This window comes from Adiantum capillus-veneris, chromosome 1 (assembly GCF_014529385.1).
Source record: "Adiantum capillus-veneris isolate H3 chromosome 1, ASM1452938v2, whole genome shotgun sequence".
Taxonomy (NCBI): domain Eukaryota; kingdom Viridiplantae; phylum Streptophyta; class Polypodiopsida; order Polypodiales; family Pteridaceae; genus Adiantum; species Adiantum capillus-veneris.
This window is the reverse complement of record NC_140931.1, coordinates 120,427,736-120,446,602: the sequence shown is the minus strand read 5'-3', so window position 1 is coordinate 120,446,602 and position 18,867 is coordinate 120,427,736. Positions and strand designations below refer to the sequence as shown.

General features: G+C 46.5%; 1 pseudogene across 1 annotated transcript; it reads left to right on the top strand.

The window, feature by feature from the left end:
- The first annotated feature begins 13,674 nt into the window (after positions 1–13,674).
- Positions 13,675–17,234, top strand: LOC147465445 (uncharacterized; annotated as a pseudogene). The gene is made up of 2 exons (XR_015189192.1): positions 13,675–15,701; positions 15,782–17,234. The product of XR_015189192.1 is annotated as an uncharacterized LOC147465445 (transcript).
- Positions 17,235–18,867: the final 1,633 nt, after the last annotated feature.

Here is an 18,867-nt window from a genome sequence, read left to right as displayed (position 1 = left end):
GGGTCCTCTCTCCCCTAAGGATTTTGATAAAGCCAAGAAAGAGAAGTTATGTTTTCAATGTTTAGGAAGAGGCCATGGCAAAAAGGATTGTCCCAAGGGGAAATTTGTTGCTCAAGGGAAGGAGAAAGCAGTGCACATGGTGCAACTACTGCCTCTTGAGTCTTCCTCAAAATTCTCCACAGTGGAAGTAACACACACTAAGGTGGTGCATGAATGCTGTCTCACAGCTTCCATGTGGCAACAAACCTTTGGACCACATGAGTTAGTAGGTATGCATGGATATCTGCAAGGGCACAAGGTGCGCATCTTGGTAGATGACAGTGCTACTCACAATTTCATCAATTATGGATTGGTGAAAAAACTCAAACTGCCTCAGACTCCGAGTACCCACCGCTACAAGGTAGCAAAGATGAATGGACATGATACTGAAATATGGGATACTCAATGCCGAGCTGTTCCATTGGAAGTACAAGGATACTCTACTTGTTTGGATTTTCAGGTTATGAACATGGAAAGGGCTGATGTGGTTCTTGGTAGGGAGTTGTTGCATAGCATAGGACCGTCATTGAAGCGTAGCTATGAGCACAACAGCTTGATGTTGGAATCCCATGGCACACATGTGTTGTTGTTAGGAGAAAAGGTATACCTTCATCACCATTGATTTGTGTTGCTAATCTTATGCAGCTCGTTTCTGATAATGAAATAGAGCAGCTTTTCTTGTGTTACTCATTGTCTCATTTTCTTTCTAACATTGAGTCTGTTGAACATTCCTCAACTCCACATGCTTCTCTCTCCTCTATTCCACCAATTGCTAATTCTACACAAGCAAATGTTGCTAGTCAATTACAAAAATTATTAAAGGAATTTCAAGATGTATTTCCTAATGATTTTCCATCGGGATTACCATCGACACGCTCAGTACAACATAGCATTGACGTGGCTGCATGCTGTAAACCTGTTAGTAAACCACCTTACGGTATGAGTTAGTCAGAAGTTGCTGAGGTGGAACGTCCGCTTGTTGACTACCTTAGCAGAGGGTTTATACAACCCAGTTCTTCACCATGGGCTTCGCCTATCCTTTTAGTGAAGAAAAAGGATGGCAATATGCGCATGTGTGACGTAGACTACCGGGGCTTAAATGCGATTATAGTTAAGAACAAATACCCATTGCCAAGAGTAGATGAGTTATTTGATAAGCTAACTCATGATCGCATTTTTACGAAAATCGACTTGCGGTCAGGATATCACCAAGTCCGTATTCGGCTTGCGGATATACCTAAGACTGCATTCCGAACATGGTTTGGAGACTACGAGTTTTTGGTGATGCCCTTTGGGTTAACCAATGCGCCCGCAACATTCATGACACTTATGGATAGTGTCTTGAAGCCATATTTAGGCAAATTTGTAATTGTTTTCCTCAATGAAATTCTAGTTTATAGTGCTTCTGAAGAAGAACACTTACAACATCTGACGCAGGTATTTGAGTTGCTATGCACAAATAAGTTATATGCCAAGGAATCTAAATGTGATTTTCTCAAAGATGAAATTCCTTATGTAGGGCATGTTATTTTAGCTAACGGTCTATACATGGATCAATCCGAAGTGGATACCATCAGGAAATGGCCCCTCCTAAAAATCTGGAAGAATTACATATATTTTTAGGATTTGCAGGTTTTTACCGAAGGTTTGTTAAAAACTATGCTCAAATTGCTATTCCTATGACGGATCAACTAAAAGGCAAAAGTAGAGCTTTTTAGTGGGGATCCGCTCAACAACACAGTGTCAATACGCTCAAGGATGCATTAGCTACAGCTCCTATACTGACTATTGTAGATCCTTTGAAACCATTCGTTTTGGAAACGGATGCTAGTGATCGTGCTATTGGAGCAGTCCTGTTTACAAGCTGATGGATGACCGATTGCATTTGAAAGTACGAAGCTTAATGCGGCTCAACAAACTATTCTGCTTACGAACGCGAACTCTATGCAATAGTGTCTGCCTTAAAGACATGGTGGCATTATCTGTATGGTGCTCAATTCGAGATTGTGTTTTGACCATGAAAGCATCAAATGGTTTACACAACAAACAGATTTAAAGGGTCGAAAATCCAAGTGGGCCGAGATCCTTCAGGAATATGATGCCAAATTAAGGTATCGCAAAGGCCAATACAATGTAGTGGCAGACGCTCTAAGTCGAATGCCAGAGATCAATTTGCTCTTGTTCACGGAACTTCGTAGTGAATTTTTAGATTCTCTCAAGGGAAAATATGAGCAAGATGAAGAATATTTCAAAGTGTGGAGCCATGTTCAAAATAGGGATCCTTCTCACTCCAATGAAGGTAGTGCACAGTTAACCTCCACACCTAGTTCTCCTTTATCAAGTGATGAACTATAGCGATGGAAGCATTTTACCATCGACAATGGGTACCTACTCCTCAAGGGGAGAGTTTGTGTACCGATAGACACAAACATTCGGTGCCAAATTATTTATGAATGTCATGATAGTCCAAGTGCAGAGCACCCGAGGATTAGAAAAACTTATTCTCTCGTACGATGATAGTTTTACTGGCCAGGTCTACATGGCTTTGTTCAAGCTTATGTCTTGCATTGCCAAAAATGTCAAGTTAACAAGGCAGAGCGCCTGAAAGCAAGAGGACTCTTACATCCTTTGGAGATTCCCAATGCAAAATGGGAAAGTATCTCTATGGATTTTATTGTAGGTTTACCAACCTCTATACGAGGTCATGACTGAGTATGGGTGGTCGTAAACAGTGACGGGAGCAAAGCGAACCCCGAAGCCCGAACCCCGACGGCCTCTAAAACACCGGGGGTTGAATGGCGCATCTCGAGCTGTCACGGTAAAGCGAACAGGGGGCACCACCTAGCTTTAAGTGGCTAGGACGCAAACCACGATGATATGAGTACCAAAAAATTACACACCGAGAGAGAGAGAGAGAGAGAGAGAGAGAGAGAGAGAGAGAGAGAGAGAGAGAGAGAGAGAGAGAGAGAGAGAGAGAAGAGAGAGAGAGAGAGAGAGAGAGAGAGACAGAGATTTTCAAATGATGAAAACCCTCGGGGGTGTGAGGGAGAATTATTTCTGCAGTATTTACAAATGGCACGCTGTGGTGGTAGAGAGGTAGGGGGAAAAGATGGTGCAAACTACTTGGTGCGCTCTCTAAGACGGCTCAATGATTGTGAAGCTTCCTACCAAGAGCGTGTATACGTGTCTGCATCGACCATTAGAGTCGAGAGATGGACGTGGCTCCCTTCCCATGGTGCAATTCCCAAGGCGAACCCAACACACAAGCCCCCTCCCCGTGATGATGATAGTGTCAACTCTTCCCACTACACTCTACCAAGTGCTGACTTCTCATGAATTGCCCCCCCCCCCCCCCCCCCCCCCCCCCCTGATAGTGACCTCTGAGTGCCAATATATAGGTGTTGGCTGCTTGGATTATGGTAATCTCGGTGTGATTAGGGTAAGCTTAATCGGGGAGAAAAAGCAAGTGGTGGGCCCGGTGTGGTTGACCCTTGCTTTGTTTTGGGAGGTTATTAAACGATGAGAATCTCTAGGTGGGCCTTTGTGACCATCACCTAGAGAGAGGAAATTTACAAAGTGGGAATTTTACAACAGCTTGGTGAAAATTAAAGAAATGATGAAAATAACCTATAAATTACTGAAATTGGCATCGTGGTTGCGTGTTGCCAGCAAATGGTGTGTTGCCGGTGCGTCGGTGTTGAGCGTACTTCTTTTCTGGGTCGGCCGGGGCATGCCCTCGGCGCATTTCCTCTTTTTGTAGTTGGCGGCACGTGCTTTGGGTCCTCCTTCTTTTTCGTGGTCGTCGTAGTCGTGGACTCCTTCATTTTTCTTGTATTTATGTACGTATATGCGTGTGTGTGTGTGTGTGTATGTATGTGCATGTGGGTGGATGTGTATGCGTGAGTTCGTGTGTGTGTGTATTTGTATGTGTGCGCAAGCGTGCGGTGGGAACGGGGCTTATCTATATAATGTATATATTTTATATTATTTAATTATATATTTTTTATTTTCTGTGTTGGCGGTCAACGGCAGCTACGCGAAGATGAAGGGTGCGGGGGGGATGGTGTGTGTGTGTGTATGCGTGGGGTGTGTGTGTGTGTGTATGTGTGGTGTGTGTATGTATGTATGTGTGGTGTGTGTATAGAGAGAGAGAGAGAGAAGCTCTGCGCTGCGCCTGTACAGGCCGAGAGGGGGAGAGAGAGAGATTTGCGGGCGGTGCTGGAACCGAAACTGAGCGCGAGAGAGGGAGAGGGTATTGGAGGTGGTGAGGGAGGGAGAGGATGAGGGGGAGTGAGTGTGTGGGTGGGAGAGCATGGGGTCCGGCTTCTTGCGCTGCGGCTTCGGGCTGAGAAGAATGAGAGGGAGAGAAGGGGATGAGGTGGCGTGGATAGGAGAGAGGGAGGGTTCTATGGTGGGTGCCCACCGTGGGGGGGAGAGAGTGTGTGAGTGGGGGGGGGGGGGGGGGGGGGGGGGGGGAGAAAGAGGGTGGAGATAGCGGGCCAAGGGGAGGGTGAGTGAGGCCGAGGGAGGGTGAGGCGAGCGGGTGGTGAAGGAGGGGGGGGGGGGGGGAATGGAGGGTGAGGGGAAGAGTGTGAGAGGGGGCGGGTGTGAGGATAAGAATACGGGAGAGCGGGAGTTCACATGCGGCTCGACACAGAGGGAGTGCGAGAGGGAAAGCGAGAGAGGGGTCGGGTTGAGTGCTCGAGGCTTGCGCCTGTCCGAGGGTGGCTAGTAAGGGGAGGTGTGGGTGCGAGAGAGAGAGAGAGAGGTATGTAGGGAAAATGAGAGAGAGGGAGGAGGGGATATTTCATTCAATGCCCGCCGGGGAAATAACTACAGGGAGAGAGAGAAGGGGTATCTGAAACTGAGGGCAGCCGGCTAGGCTGGGGTATAGACAAGCGGGGGCATGAGGGTGATAAGGCCGGCCAATCGAAGGGGGGGGGGGGGGGGGGTGTGCCATGCCCGTAGAGGTGTCGTGAGGTTGACCAGGCGTTGCCGAGCCTTCCAACAGTGTCTCCAAGGCTCCAACAGAGGAAAAATAAGTTTTTTTTCTTTTTTTTTTCTTTGATTTTCAAAAATCAGCCATCATTAGCCCTCTCCCTTTGGCTAGAGGCATTGATGCTTCTAGCGCCTCCTCTGCTTCTTCAGCTGTGGAGTTAAAGGGTTCTCCCTCTTCTGGAATGTCTAGCATGAATTCTGGATCAAACCTAAGAAAATACCTTTTCAGTCTCCATCCATTGACCCTAGTCTTGTGAATTCTCCCATCTGCTTCCATCAACTTATAGCTGCAGTTGTCATAGCGTTTCTTGATGATGAATGGCCCTTCCCATCTGGGTTGAAATTTCTTGTCCTTCTTGGTGTCGAATCTGTTGTCATATCTCAGCACTAGCATACCTTTTTCCAGACCCTTTTCTTTAAGCCCTTGATTGAAGGTGAGCCGGCGTCGTTCTGTCTGTGTTGCATAGTGATTGATTGCTTCTTCCCTATCTAGTTGGAGTCTCTCCAAATCCAAGATGTGGTTTTGGAGATTTACAATTGGACGATGCATCTGGCTAGCCAACACTTGTAAGCTAGCTATCTGTACCTGGATGGGTAGAATTGCCTCCTTCCCATAAACTAGATGGAAATTGCTAACAAACTCCAAAGTTGGCGGAAGTTTGACATTTAGAATGTCCTCTTCAAGCTCTAACTACTGATATATAGCACACCATGAGATTCCTCATATTTAAGAAGATTCTTTTTTTAATTCACTTAGATTCTGAGAGAGTTGTCACATCATAGCTGAATCAAAAAAAGAATTTTCTAAAATATGAGGAATCTCATGGTGCGCTATATATCAGTAGATAGAGCTTGAAGAGGACATTCTAACTGTCAAACCTCCACCAACTTTGGAGTTTGTTTGCAAGAATTTATCCATGCGCCCGTTTTGGTAGAGAGAGGTAAAGTCAAACTCCTTAAAGGGCCCCTTTGTGAGTCCAAATTTTTCCTAATGACCTACTTTTTGATGATTTTGCAAATCATTCCGTTTACCTTCTCTACCAGACAATTGCATTGTGGATAGTATGGTGTGGAATGTCGGCGTGTGATGCCTAACTTCTTCATTAGTTCTCCCACCAAATCACCTCTGAATCCTGGTCTTCCATCTGATATTATCTCAAGAGGAGTGCCAAAACGACAACAGATATGCTCAAAAATGAACTTTGCCACCTCTTGGACAGTAATGCGGGTGGTGGTTGTTGCTTCTACCCATCGAGTTTACCCACTATGATGTACAGTTTACCTGATTGGGCCCTTGGTAAAGGACCGATTGCATCTATTCCCCATTTCTCAAATGGACCATATGATATGATAGGAGTTTGTGGCTCGTAGGTTAAGGTGCGATCACTGGCCACTTGACATGCTTTACATGTTTTACACCAATGGTGTACATCCCTGTTCAAGCTAGGCCAAGAGTATCCCGCTTGTAGAATCTTCCTACTGGTGATATCTATAACAAAATGACCGCCACAGATGCCATCATGGCAACTTGAAATTACCTCTGTGATTTCATTGGAGGTTGGCACCCGCCTGAGAATTTGATCCTTGCCCTTACAATACAAGTGGTTGTTTTACAAGGCGGTACCTAGTAGCCTTCCTTACCAGCCACTGTTTCTGGCCTTTGGTGTATCCTTCTGGACATTCTCTCGTATCTAAAAAACTGATGACATCAGGCATAGCATCACTACCTTGAAAGAGGGGTAGCTTCAGTTTGATTGCTCTTACGGAAACGTCTTGTATTCTCTCTTTGGCTAGAGCATCTACCTCCTAGTTTTCTGTTCTAGGGACATGAAATAGTTTCATTGCTTCAAACTTATTTAGAAGGTCCTTAACTTGGCGTAGTTGACCAAGTAAAACTTGATTCTTACAAACCCAGATGCCATTTATCTGCCTTATCAAAAGCAAAGCATCGCCAAACACATTTAGGCACTGAATTCCTTGTGAAATACATTGTTCCAACCCCAGAATTAGGGCTGCATATTCTGCTTCATTATTGGAGTGGGAGTGTAATAACTGCCCAATGGAGAACATTCTTTCTTGCTGTTCATTGAAAATGACTATGCCTGCTTCTGCAGAGACTGATCCATTGTTCTCTTGTATGCTCCGTCAAAGAAAAGAGAGTGAGCTCTTTCTAGCCTAGGACTTTCTACCATTGGTGTTTCTTCCTTTGCTTCCGTGTTGACCTTTAGATTCTTCTCATAATGGCGATGAGTGATAATTCCCGCTAAACGAGCCCTGGTGGAGTTTTCTACTTGCATGGTGTAGTCAAACTCTTGTAATATAATCAACCACTTTGAGATCCTAGATGAGACATCCATGTGTCGCATTACATATGGGAAAACTTCTTCCATTGTCAGGATTACAAAGGGTATAGGCAGGAGATAGGAGCGGAACTTTGTGGTAGCAAACATTAGTGCCAGAACCATGTGTTCTACTTCAGAAAATCCCTTTTCTTACGGGGTCATGACACGACCAGAGAAGTAAATATAACGCATGAAAGAAGTTTGGGGGTCCTTTTGCATTAGTACGGCTTTGAGTGTATCACTTCCCACACTAGGGTTCACATAAAATGGCTGGTCCCACTTAGGAGTTGAAATAGTGGGAATCTTAGCTAGGATTTTCTTTACCTCAGTAAACTGCTGCTCATTCTCTTCACTCCATGAGAAGACATCCCTCTGGGTGAGTTGTTGTAGGGGAAGGACCACTTGAGATAGCAAGTGAATGAACCTGCTTAAGTATCTTACTTTCTGAAGGAAAGAAACCAGTTGTTTAGCGGTGGTGGGTGACGACAAAGATACCAGGGCTTGGACCTTGCTAGGGTCAACCTCGATCCCTTTTGCTGAAATTACATGACCAAGGAGAGTGACTTTGCTTTCACCAATGTGACACTTATCCACGTTGAGCTGGCCACCCAAGGTTTGTAGCCTGGTTAAGCCATCATAGACTTTGCTTAAATGAAGGGCTCGTGAACTATAGATGCAAAAGTCATCAATGAAAACCCGTATTGATGTTCCAAAGTAGGGTTGGAAAACAAAAGTCACATAGCGTTGAAATATGGCCGGGGCGTTAGTGAGGCCGAATAGCATCACCCTGTAAGCAAAGCATCCCCAAGGTGTGATGAAAGTTGTCTTCTTTGATCTTCCTCCACAATGCTAATCTGGAAGTATCCTGAGTAGCCATCGCACACTGTGTATCGCTCGTGACCTGCCACTTCATTGAGTATTTCATCCTGGAATGGGAGGGGAAAGTGATCCCTCTTCGTGGCTGCATTGAGAGGTTTATAATCCACACAGACTCTCCACTTACCATTTTTTTTTTTGGTGTGACTACTACTGGGGAGACCCATTCGGAGTCTTTGACAGGGTAGATGAAACCTGCTTGTAGCAAACTTCTCACTTCTTTAAGCAGTGCCTCTTGTTGGATCACTCCAAGTCTTCTGAGCTTTTGTACTACGGGTTTACTGCCTTCCTTGAGCTTTATGTGGTGTTTCACTACTGTAATTCATGTGATCTTATCATAGCCATCAATGAACAAAGTAGTGAAATTACCTAGCATGGAGACATACTCCTTCCTTTCTTCATTGGTTAACTCATTTGAGAGAATTTTCTGTAACTTATCTGCATTCTCCAAGGACTGCATACCTAATGATCCCTCTTGGTTTGTCAAGGGTGTTTCAGATTGTGTCAATTTGTTTGGGTCTTTAAGAATGACCCCTATCACTTCGATGCTACTGTCACTTCCGTTGGTGGTGGTCGTCTCTTCTCCTGAGGTAGACGAATAGTCGCTGGTGGACTCGTCTTCTGAAGCCTCCAAGATCATGTTGTGCTGCTTTCTAGTCCTCATGTCATAGAATATGGACTTCCCTTAAACGTCCTTCATCTGAATCATCCCGGTGCTCCAATCTTGTTTAGCTTCCATAGCCATAAGCCAAGGCCTCCCAAGAATGATGGGGTAGCCCTCCCCTTTGTGTGGCATGACGAAGATGTCTACCTCCACTTCTATATTGAATGCTTTTACTTTGACCACATTTACAATGCCCACGCATTTCACTCTTACATTGTTTGCCATCTTGGCTCGGCAGGGTGCCAGCCTACTTACCTCTAAACCTAGATGGTGCATCATCTTTTGACTCATGATGCATATTTGTGCACCACCATCTATGTAGACATTTGAGATTCGTTGCCCCTTGATGTGAGCATCCATGGTTGGTAGGATGTCGTCGAGATCCCTTCCAGAGATAGCCCCAGCTATCCTGGGCCTTGATTTCCTGGTACTTACCATTTTTGTCCATTGCCTCCTCATCCTTGGTGCAAGGTGGAGTAACTGGGGCCAAGTTATCTTCGGGCCCTGCATTAACACATCCTGAACTAAGTCATAGGGTTTTGCATACTCACATAGTGAGAAGTCCACGATGTCTATCTTCCGTCGCGGTTTAGCTAATTGCTTGCTAGACGCGGCCTTCCCTTTCATCTTCTCTTCTCTTTGAGATGCTTCTTCGTGCCTGGCACGCTTCACTCCCATAGCATCCACTTCTTCTACCTTCGCTTTCCCTTTGTGCTTCTCTTGAACTGATTCTTCTACCTTTGCCTTCCCTTTAGCCTCCAAGCTAATAACACTCACCGCTTGGTTCACAGCAGGTGGTGGGGCTAGTGGTGGAATGAGAGGTTGGGGTGGTGGCTGCTATTGTTCAGGTGGTCGAAGGATTTGGACCGGTGGGATTGGTCCTGGTTGCCTAGGTGGTGGTGGTCTTGCTCTTGGCGCAGAGATCTGGTTTTGTCTCCCCCCTCTATTGAAATTCTGCCTCCTTGGGTGTGGGCACTAGTACATTCCATGGCCGTCTTCCCCGCAGTTGTAACAATGGTACTCTTGGTTCTGCCTTTGTTATCCTCTTCCTTGTTATGGATTCCTGCCAGGTGCATGCCCTTACTGCACCAAATGCACAGATAAACTCTCTAGTTGGGTACTGGTGATGCGACTGAGCAAGTCTTGCTACTCTTTTGATGACTCTTGCAGTTGGGCTCTATGATTGGCTGTTGCAGTCACTGGGGTTGGTCGAGCCGAGCTTGTTTCCTCTGACTCGTTTACTCTTGCTTGCATGCATAGCTTCTTTTCTTTAAGGCGGGCTACTTTGACTGCCAACTCATATGTTGCAGGAAACCTTCCCTTCACCTTCTCTCTAAGCGGTGACCATAGACCAACAATGAAACAGTCCTTCTTTAGGAAATTAGGCGCTCCTTTGCCTTCCTCCAGTGAGGCAACCCATCTCTCCCATAAGTACACAAATTTGGACTCATAGGTGGCATACTCCAGCAGACCTCCCTGCTTTAATTCTATCAATAGCTGCCATAGCTTTTCCGAGGTTGTGCCTCCACCAAACCTCTTTACAAAAGCAGCCCTTAACACATCCATGCATTCTTGGTAGCCTGAGGCAATGCATTATACCAAGACTTGGCCTCTACTTTCATCAGTAGAGGAAAAATTCTAAGTCGTGAAGCGTCGTCATCTTTGTTGGAGATGACACAAGCAATGTTGAAATCATCCAAAAAGTCGGTGGTGAGATCCTCTCCCTTCTTTCCACTGAACGTGGGAAAAGAAACATTTGCCATGGTAGTGACTCAGAAAATTACAAACCCTTTTTTTTTTTAACATTAATAATAGTAGTGGCTCATAGAGGCTTTTTACAGGGGTGGGTAGATAGGTTAAAATAGGATAAAGATAGAAACATTAAATTAAGAAATTATGGTAATCCAATATGGGGAGACTGATAGGGTTTGGGGAATTGAATTTCTCCTAGTACCGCCGCACCGAATAGGTATACGATCTTCTGTTGTTGGTAGAAGACTTTCCTATCTAAACGGGAATGCCTCCGGCCTGTTTTCCATCATGCACAGAGGGTGGAATACTTACTTTTACTCTTACCGTGCCATTGTTGATGAGTCCGCACATCCACAAGAGGTCGTCGCCTTTCATGGGCTCTACCTTTCCTTCGTTGCTCAGCACGTACGGGGTGATGGTGACGCGTCTGACCACTCCCAGCCTCTTGGCTAATAGCAATTGAAGGTAATTTCTGCAGTCATCGTGTTGCATGAATTCTACTCCATTCAGTTGCAACTCGTCCCGAGCCCACTGGGTTTCACCCGTGGTAGAGAGCTTCTTCATGATAAGTTGTATAGGGAGAGGAGGAAGATTCCCCACTCACTTTCCAAAACAGTGAGAGCAGTAACCGAACCACTCTTCCCTAGGACATGGGAATCTTCTTACCACTTCTTCTTCATGATTGTCGAAGTGGATTGGTAGCACTCACATGCGTCGTGCAAATCGGTAGGCGACCTTCCGCCGCTTAGCTTCGGATGACTTCCTCTTTGGCAAGCTAGGTACAACCCGGCTTTCTGAGCTTGAAGCACTTGCTTGGCCAGATGCTTCTCCCTTCGGGGTCATGTGTTTCCAGACTAGCTTAACTTCTCCTTACGGTTGGCTCGCACAGCCCCTTTAGGCCACTTTGGAGTTATAACTTTGACTGCAGTTTCTTTAGGGAAAAGAGGCCTCACCGTTTTCTTCCCTTCCTTGATGTCAATGACTTCTTCACGATGAATGTCGATGTAGACGATTTCAGCCCTTCTGCTGCCTTTGTTGCTGGCACTCATTGACAGTGTGTCTTGGTTGACAACAGTGATGGCACTTCACCGGCCTCCCACCTGATGCTCTCAATCTATGGTTAGAATGAGCAACACGAGATGGAGAATTTACCTCTTGAATACTGACGGCACTGCAGCCTGGCAATAGCACTTCAATGAAGGCGGCTAGTGCCTCCTTCGTCTCCTCTTCTTCCGTCCTCTAGTTAGAAAATTCCTTCAGCGATTCATCCATAATTGATAGTGGGCGTCACTTTCAGCATTGTAAACCGAAGGGTCTTAGAAAGCTCGTCCTTCGTGGGGGCACCAAATGACGGGATCAAAGCAAACCCCGAACCCCGACGGCCTCTAAAACACCGGGGCCAAATGGCGCGCCTCGAGCTTGTCACATGGTAAAGCGAACAGGGGGCACCACCTAGATTTAAGTGGCTAGGACGCAAACCATGATGATATGAACACCGCAAATTTACACACCGAGAGAGCGAGAGAGAGAGAGAGAGAGAGAGAGAGAGAGAGAGATTTGCAAATGATGAAAACCCTCGGGGGTGTGAGGGAGAATTATTTCTGCAGTATTTACAAATGGCATGCCGTGGTGGTAGAGAGGTAGGGAGAAAAGATGGTCCAAACTACTTAGTGCGCTCTCTAACTTGACGGCTCAATGATTGTGAAGCTTCCTACCAAGAGCGTGTATACGTTGGTACAGCCAAATTGTGTCGATCTATGGAAGTGCAGGAAGTTGAGGCATGGCAGTTTGCAGGCAAATGGCAAAGACCTTGAGCACATATTTGATGGAGCCAGGTACACCGAAGTGGAGCACTCGCTAGTCAAAAATGCAAGTGTTGTTTTGCTATCACAGGTGGCAGGAGCATATGCTTATATCACGAGGTTGGGAACGAGGCAAGGGGTGTTGGATGCAGGTCCCATGAAGTTTGTGATATGGGATTTTGTGCGGGATGTTTGCAAGACACACTACTGGCCAGGATGTGTATGTCAGATATGGCAGATGGTAGGGCTCGAATGGCTTTCGACACCATTGATCGGGAGGCTCAAAGGTATTGAGAAGATTGATGGGTACCTCTATTAGTTCGTGCTATAGTGTTGCAAAATGAGGGCACCATTCCCACGGTTTCGAACCTCTTTGAATTCTTGAAAGTCGAGGGCTAGTAACTCGGCTCCTGTTTGTCAGCGGCCATGGTAGCCAGGCCATTCTCGATGTGATGCTCTTCATCCGGGATATGTTGTCCGGAAAGAGTTCTATCGAATTGCGGCACAGTTCGTTGGTCCTCATAACGACTGTGTGCTTCCCGGAGCGGTGAGCCACATTAACGTGTTTTATGAAACAATGGGACCTAAGAAGTCAAGGCTATGCAAAGGGATGTCCCGATGGAGGTTTTCTTGATCGACAATCGAAGTCGATGGTTGTTGACGTGTGCATGGGGGCCAAGCCCAACATCTTTTTAAAGCTATTAAAAGAAAAAAGCGAGCTATGCAGTGAACGAACAGCACGACAGGAAGGAAGGGCCACTTGGGCCATGCATGAGGGAGAAGCGCCAGCTAGATGACAGGGGGACCATATAGGAACGGTGGGGAGGCCAATTTATAGGTGAAGCGACCAATAGCGAGGTCGCTATTGGCGGCTGCAGTGCTGGCGGGCAAAGTATCTAGGCCACGAGGTGGCACATGTTGAACAGAGGGGTTGGCCGCCAACGAGGGCGTGAGAAGGAGGTGCTGCAGGGCAGCGCAACAGAAGCTGAGGAGGGGAGGATGGCGCTGCTAGGGGAAGGCCGCCAGGGGCCCATTGGGCAGTAGGTGACGGGGTGAGAAAAGGGAGAGGCCGGCCTCTCATGAAATCAAGAGGACCAAGAGGCTGAGGATGGTTATAGGGGTCTCTGCAGAGCCGCCAGTTGCTATATGGAGAAGAGAGAGACTGAGGAGCAGAGGTGATGAGAAGAACTAGTGCCATTTGGTGGCCATACTAAGCAAGAAGGAGGACCATTGCAGAGGAAGGAAGGTAAGGGGCCGCCATGGGGCTGCATTGAAGGAGAGGGCTTGAGGAGAGTCGCCACGGGTGGCAATAGGAGGAGTATGGCATGAGCATTGAAGGGAGGCGGGGATTGGAAAGATGGCACCGACTGCATGAGAGGAGGGGTCGTGATCAAGGAGGAGCTGGAGGTTGCATCCGAGCAAGGGCTACAGATGGTATGGTGGAACTCGCCATAGGTGGTCAAGGGGCGCCTTCGAGGTGCCGCAGCTAAGAAGTTGAAGAGCAACACTGATTATTGAGTGCTGAAGCCACTTGTTACTATCATTTTATGTGGAGAGTATGATTGCCAGGCTTTGAAATTGTCTACATGAGGTTATACATCGTGGGTTCTTAAAGTTGCTTTTCTTTGTGTTGAGTGGTTGTATGCTATTTATATGTGCTTTCGACATATACCACACGTATGGGTGTATCAAGAGGGAAATTTTGTATGCCAAGAGGGTATCAATTATATGTGAGAAAACATATGCATGTTGGAGATCTTGCAAGGTTTTAATTGACTTTCTATGGTGTTTGGTGCTTTGAGGAGTCATAGTCAAGAATCATAGTCGTATGCTTGGCAGTCGATTATAGCCGGTTATGTACAGCCAGGGTTGGTTGGATGCGGGCTCGGACAATAGCTGTTTGCAGATTGTGTATCTGGATATGTGTTTGCTAGGGGATAGGGGTGATGTGCGATCACTGAGCTATATAGAGGCAAATAGTTTATGTGCTGGTGGTTTTTCCATTTCCCCTTTTCCATCTTGTGGTGCCCCCACTGAGGACCCACTGATTGCTTCCTAATAAGGTGCTCGTGAGTCAAAATGAAGCAGACATTTGGGCTGGTCTTCAAAGGAGAAGAAGATGCAGATGATTGGATAGCCGATTTTGAGTTATTTATGATGACAGTACTGCGGATGCCAGGTGATGAAGCGAAGCTCCAAACTTTACCTTTGGTGCTGCGAGGTAAAGAAAAATCTTGGTTCAATGGCTTAGAAGATGTGCACAAGCAGAATTGAATCGGATTTTGAGAGCAATTTCTACAAAGGTGGTGTCGGCTTCGGAGGCAGATGCGAAGATCAAAGGTTTGCAACAGGACGTAAGTGCCATTTTTGATGCTTTTGTTGATAAATTTGAAGCTTATTGGGGAGATTTGGCGGCTGCTACCCAAGCAACCAATGCGGGATATTTGAAGCTCAAAAGGTTTCTATCCTGCTTGCATCCCTATGTTCGTGAGAGAGTCGATTATGAAGATCCAAGTACTTATGATGAAGCCGTCAAAGTTTCCAGAGCAAAGAGCCGTAAGATGAAGAAGAAGATGGAAGCAGGATTGCTACAATCGGCAATCACGGTAGCCAGTGGACCTAGGCCCAAACGGATTGAAGAGCATCATGAGATAAAAGCTCCTTGTGTCGATATGAATGTGATCAAAGCACACGAAGCTAATGCCAGTGTAGAAGAGGTAGAAGAAGTGTCAACCAGGGCTCAACAATTGCAGAGAGGAGTCTACTGAGTACTGCCTGATGTGCTTGACCAATTGCCTTCCGAAAAAGAAGCAGGGGAGAAGATCATAGCTGAAGTGCCAAAGTCAGTGAGCTTTGTGGAGAAAGCCGAGCTGTGTTCGAGCTATAGCAGTGCCTTGGATACGGACAACAAATGGGAAACGGAATCTGCTTTCTCAAGGTATGATACCTATGATGTTATGTATGTCGATAATTTGGTCAAAGAACAGCAGGTTGCAAGTGAAGAGCCAGTTTGCAAAGACCAGGGGGTTGGGCAACCCTCTCTCGTGCCTTGTGATGGTCAGGCCATGCTGACTGAAGAGGAATGTCTTGTTGAAGATGGTTGGGGATTCGATGAGCCGGTGGTCGATGTAGATGACGAGTTGCAGGTTTTGGTTTCTAAAGCTATGGCAAGGATACAGGATATGCGAGGTTGTATGCCTGCTCCAATACCGCCTGAAGAGCCTACAGGTGAAGTTTTGCCAGTGTTTGCTTTGGATGATTGGATGCCGCAAGTTGGTGCCATGCTACTGATGGATTTGTTGATGAAGGTTGTTATGCAAGCACCATTATATTGCCGCTTGCTACAGGTTGTGTTTTTCAAAGACGATGAAGCTATGGAGAGCTTGCTAACCGATGGCTGGGAGACATAAGATGCAGAAGATACGCAGGGTGTGAAGGTTTGTATAATTGGGTGTGGAAATGGTACATGTATACAATTTTTTGAAGGGTGGTGCTATGAAGGTCTACAAGACTGGTTGGCTGACAAAGTTACAGGTGCAAAGAAAGGAATACTTGCCTATGTTTTACAAACAGATGACGATGATCAAAGCCATATTTTTGATCCAGGTGGACTCTATGTCATGCTTGGGGGGGCTGTGAGCTTTCCATTTGACCCTGGCGGGTGATGCAATAGCAGATTCTTTTCTCTCTATACCTATCCTATCTATATAGCCACTCTCATTTTTTTAATGCAGTGTATAGCTCTATGTTATCTCATTCTCTCTATGCAGACTTATTTTAGCTAAATAATAATGTGGTTGAGCATGAATGCTCAATGAGGGGGTGGTCAATGATGATATAACCAAACTGTGTCGATCTATGGAAGTGCAGGCAGTCGAGGCATGGCAGTTTGCAGGCAAATGGCAAAGACCTTGAGCACATATTTGATGGAGCCAGGAGCCAGGTACACCAAGTTGGAGCACTCACTAGTCAAAACTTCAAGTGTTTTTTTGCTATCACAGGTGGCAGGTGCATATGCTTATATCACAAGGTTGGGAACTAGGCAAGGGGTGCTAGATACAGGTGCCATAAAGTTTGTGATATGGGATTTTGTGCGGGATGTCTGTAGGACACACTACTGGCCAGGATGTGTATGTCAGATATGGCATATGGTAAGGCTTGAATGGATTTCGACACCATTGATCGGGAGGCTCAAAGGTATTGAAAAGATTGATGGGTACCTCTATCAGTTCATGCTATAGTGTTGCAAAATGAGGGCACCATTCCGACGGTTTTGAACCTCTTTGAATTCTTGAAAGTTGAGGGCTAGTAGCTCCACTCTAGTTTGTCAACGGCCATGGTAGCCAGGCCATTCTCGGTGTGATGCTTTTCATCCGGGATACGTTGTCCGGAAAGAGTTCTATCGGATTGCGGCACAGTTCGTTGGTCCTCATAACGGCTATGTGCTTCCCGCAGTGGTGACCCACATTAAGGTGTTTTATGAGACAATGGGACCTAAGAAGTCAAGGCTATGCAAAGGGATGTCCCCATGGAGGTTTTCTTGATCGACAATCGAAGTCGATGGTTGTTGACGTGTGCATGGGGGCCAAGCCCAAAATCTTTTTAAAGCTATTTTAAAAAAAAGCGACCTGCTACAGTGAACGAACAGCGCGACACGAAGGAAGGGCCACTTGGGCCATGCATAAGGGAGAAGCGCCGGTTGGATGACAGGGGGACCATATAGGAACGGTGGGGAGGCCAATTTATAGGTGAAGCGACCAATAGCGAGGTCGCTATTGGCGGCTGCAGTGGTGGCGGGCAAGGTGTCTAGGCCACGAGGTGGTACATGTTGAACAGAGTGGTTGGCCGCCAACGAGGGCATGAGAAGGAGGTGCTGCAGGGCAGCGTAACAGAAGCTGAGGAGGGGAGGATGGCGCTGCTGGGGGAAGGCTGCCAGGGGCCCATGGGGCAGTAGGTGACGGGGTGAGCAAAGGGAGAGGCCGGCCTCTCATGAAATCAGGATGACCAAGAGGCTGAGGATGGTTATAGGTATCTCTGCAGAGCCTCCAGTTGCTATATGGAGAAGAGAGCGGTTGAGGAGTAGAGGTGATGAGCAGAACTAGTGCCATTTAGTGGCCATACTAAGCAAGAAGGAGGACCATTGCAGAGGAAGGAAGGTAAGGGGCCGCCATGGGGCTGCACTGAAGGAGAGGGCTTGAGGAGAGTCGCCACGGGTGGCAATAGGAGGAGTATGGCGTGAGCATTGAAGGGAGGCGGGGATTGGAAAGATGGCACCGACTGCATGAGAGGAGGGGTCGTGATCAAGGAGGAACCGGAGGTTGCATCCGAGCAAGGGCTAGATATGGTATGGTGGAACTCTCCATAGGTGGTCAAGGGGCGCCTTCGAGGTGCCGCAGCTAAGAAGTTGAAGAGCAACACTGATTATTGAGTGCTAAAGCCACTTGTTACTATCATTTTATGTGCAGAGTATGATTGCCAGGCTTTGAAATTGTCTACATGAGGTTATACATAGTGCGTTCTGAAAGTTTCTTTCTTTGTGTTGAGTGGTTGTATGCTATTTATATGTGCTTTCGACATATACCAGAGGTATGGGTGTATTAAGAGGGAAAGTTTGTATGCCAAGAGGGTATCAATTATATGTGAGAAAACTTATGCATGTTGGAGATCTTGCAAGGTTTTAATTGACTTTCTATGGTGTTTGGTGCTTTGAGGAGTCATAGTCAAGAATCATAGTCGTATGCTTGGCAGTCGATTATAGCCGGTTATGTACAGCCAGGGTTGGTTGGATGCGGGCTCGGACAATAGCTGTTTGCAGATTTTGTATCTGGATATGTGTTTGCTAGGGGATAGGGGTGATGTGCGATCACTGAGCTATATAGAGGAAAATAGTTTATGTGCTAGTGGTTTTCTCATTTCCCCCTTTCCAACGTGTGTGCATCGACCATTGGAGTCGATAGATGGACGTGGCTCCCTTCGCATGGTGCAATCCCAAGGCGAACCCAACACACAAGCCCCCTCCCCGTGATGGTGATAGTGTCAACTCTTCGCACTACACTCTACCAAGTGCTGCTTCTCATGAACTGTCCCCCCCCCCCCCCCCCTCGATAGTGACCTCTCAGTGCCAATTTATAGGTGTTGGCTGCTTGGATTATGGTAATCCCGGTGTGATTAGGGTAGCTTAATTAGGGAGACAAAGCAAGTGGTGGGCGCGGTGTGGTTGACCCTTGCTTTGTTTTGGGAGGTTATTAAAAGATAAGAATCTCTAGGTGGGCCTTTGTGACTATCACCTAAAGAGAGGAAATTTACAAAGTGGGAATTTTACAACGGCCTGGTGAAAACTGAAGAAATGATGAAAATAACCTATAAATTACTGAAATTGACATCGTGGTTGCGT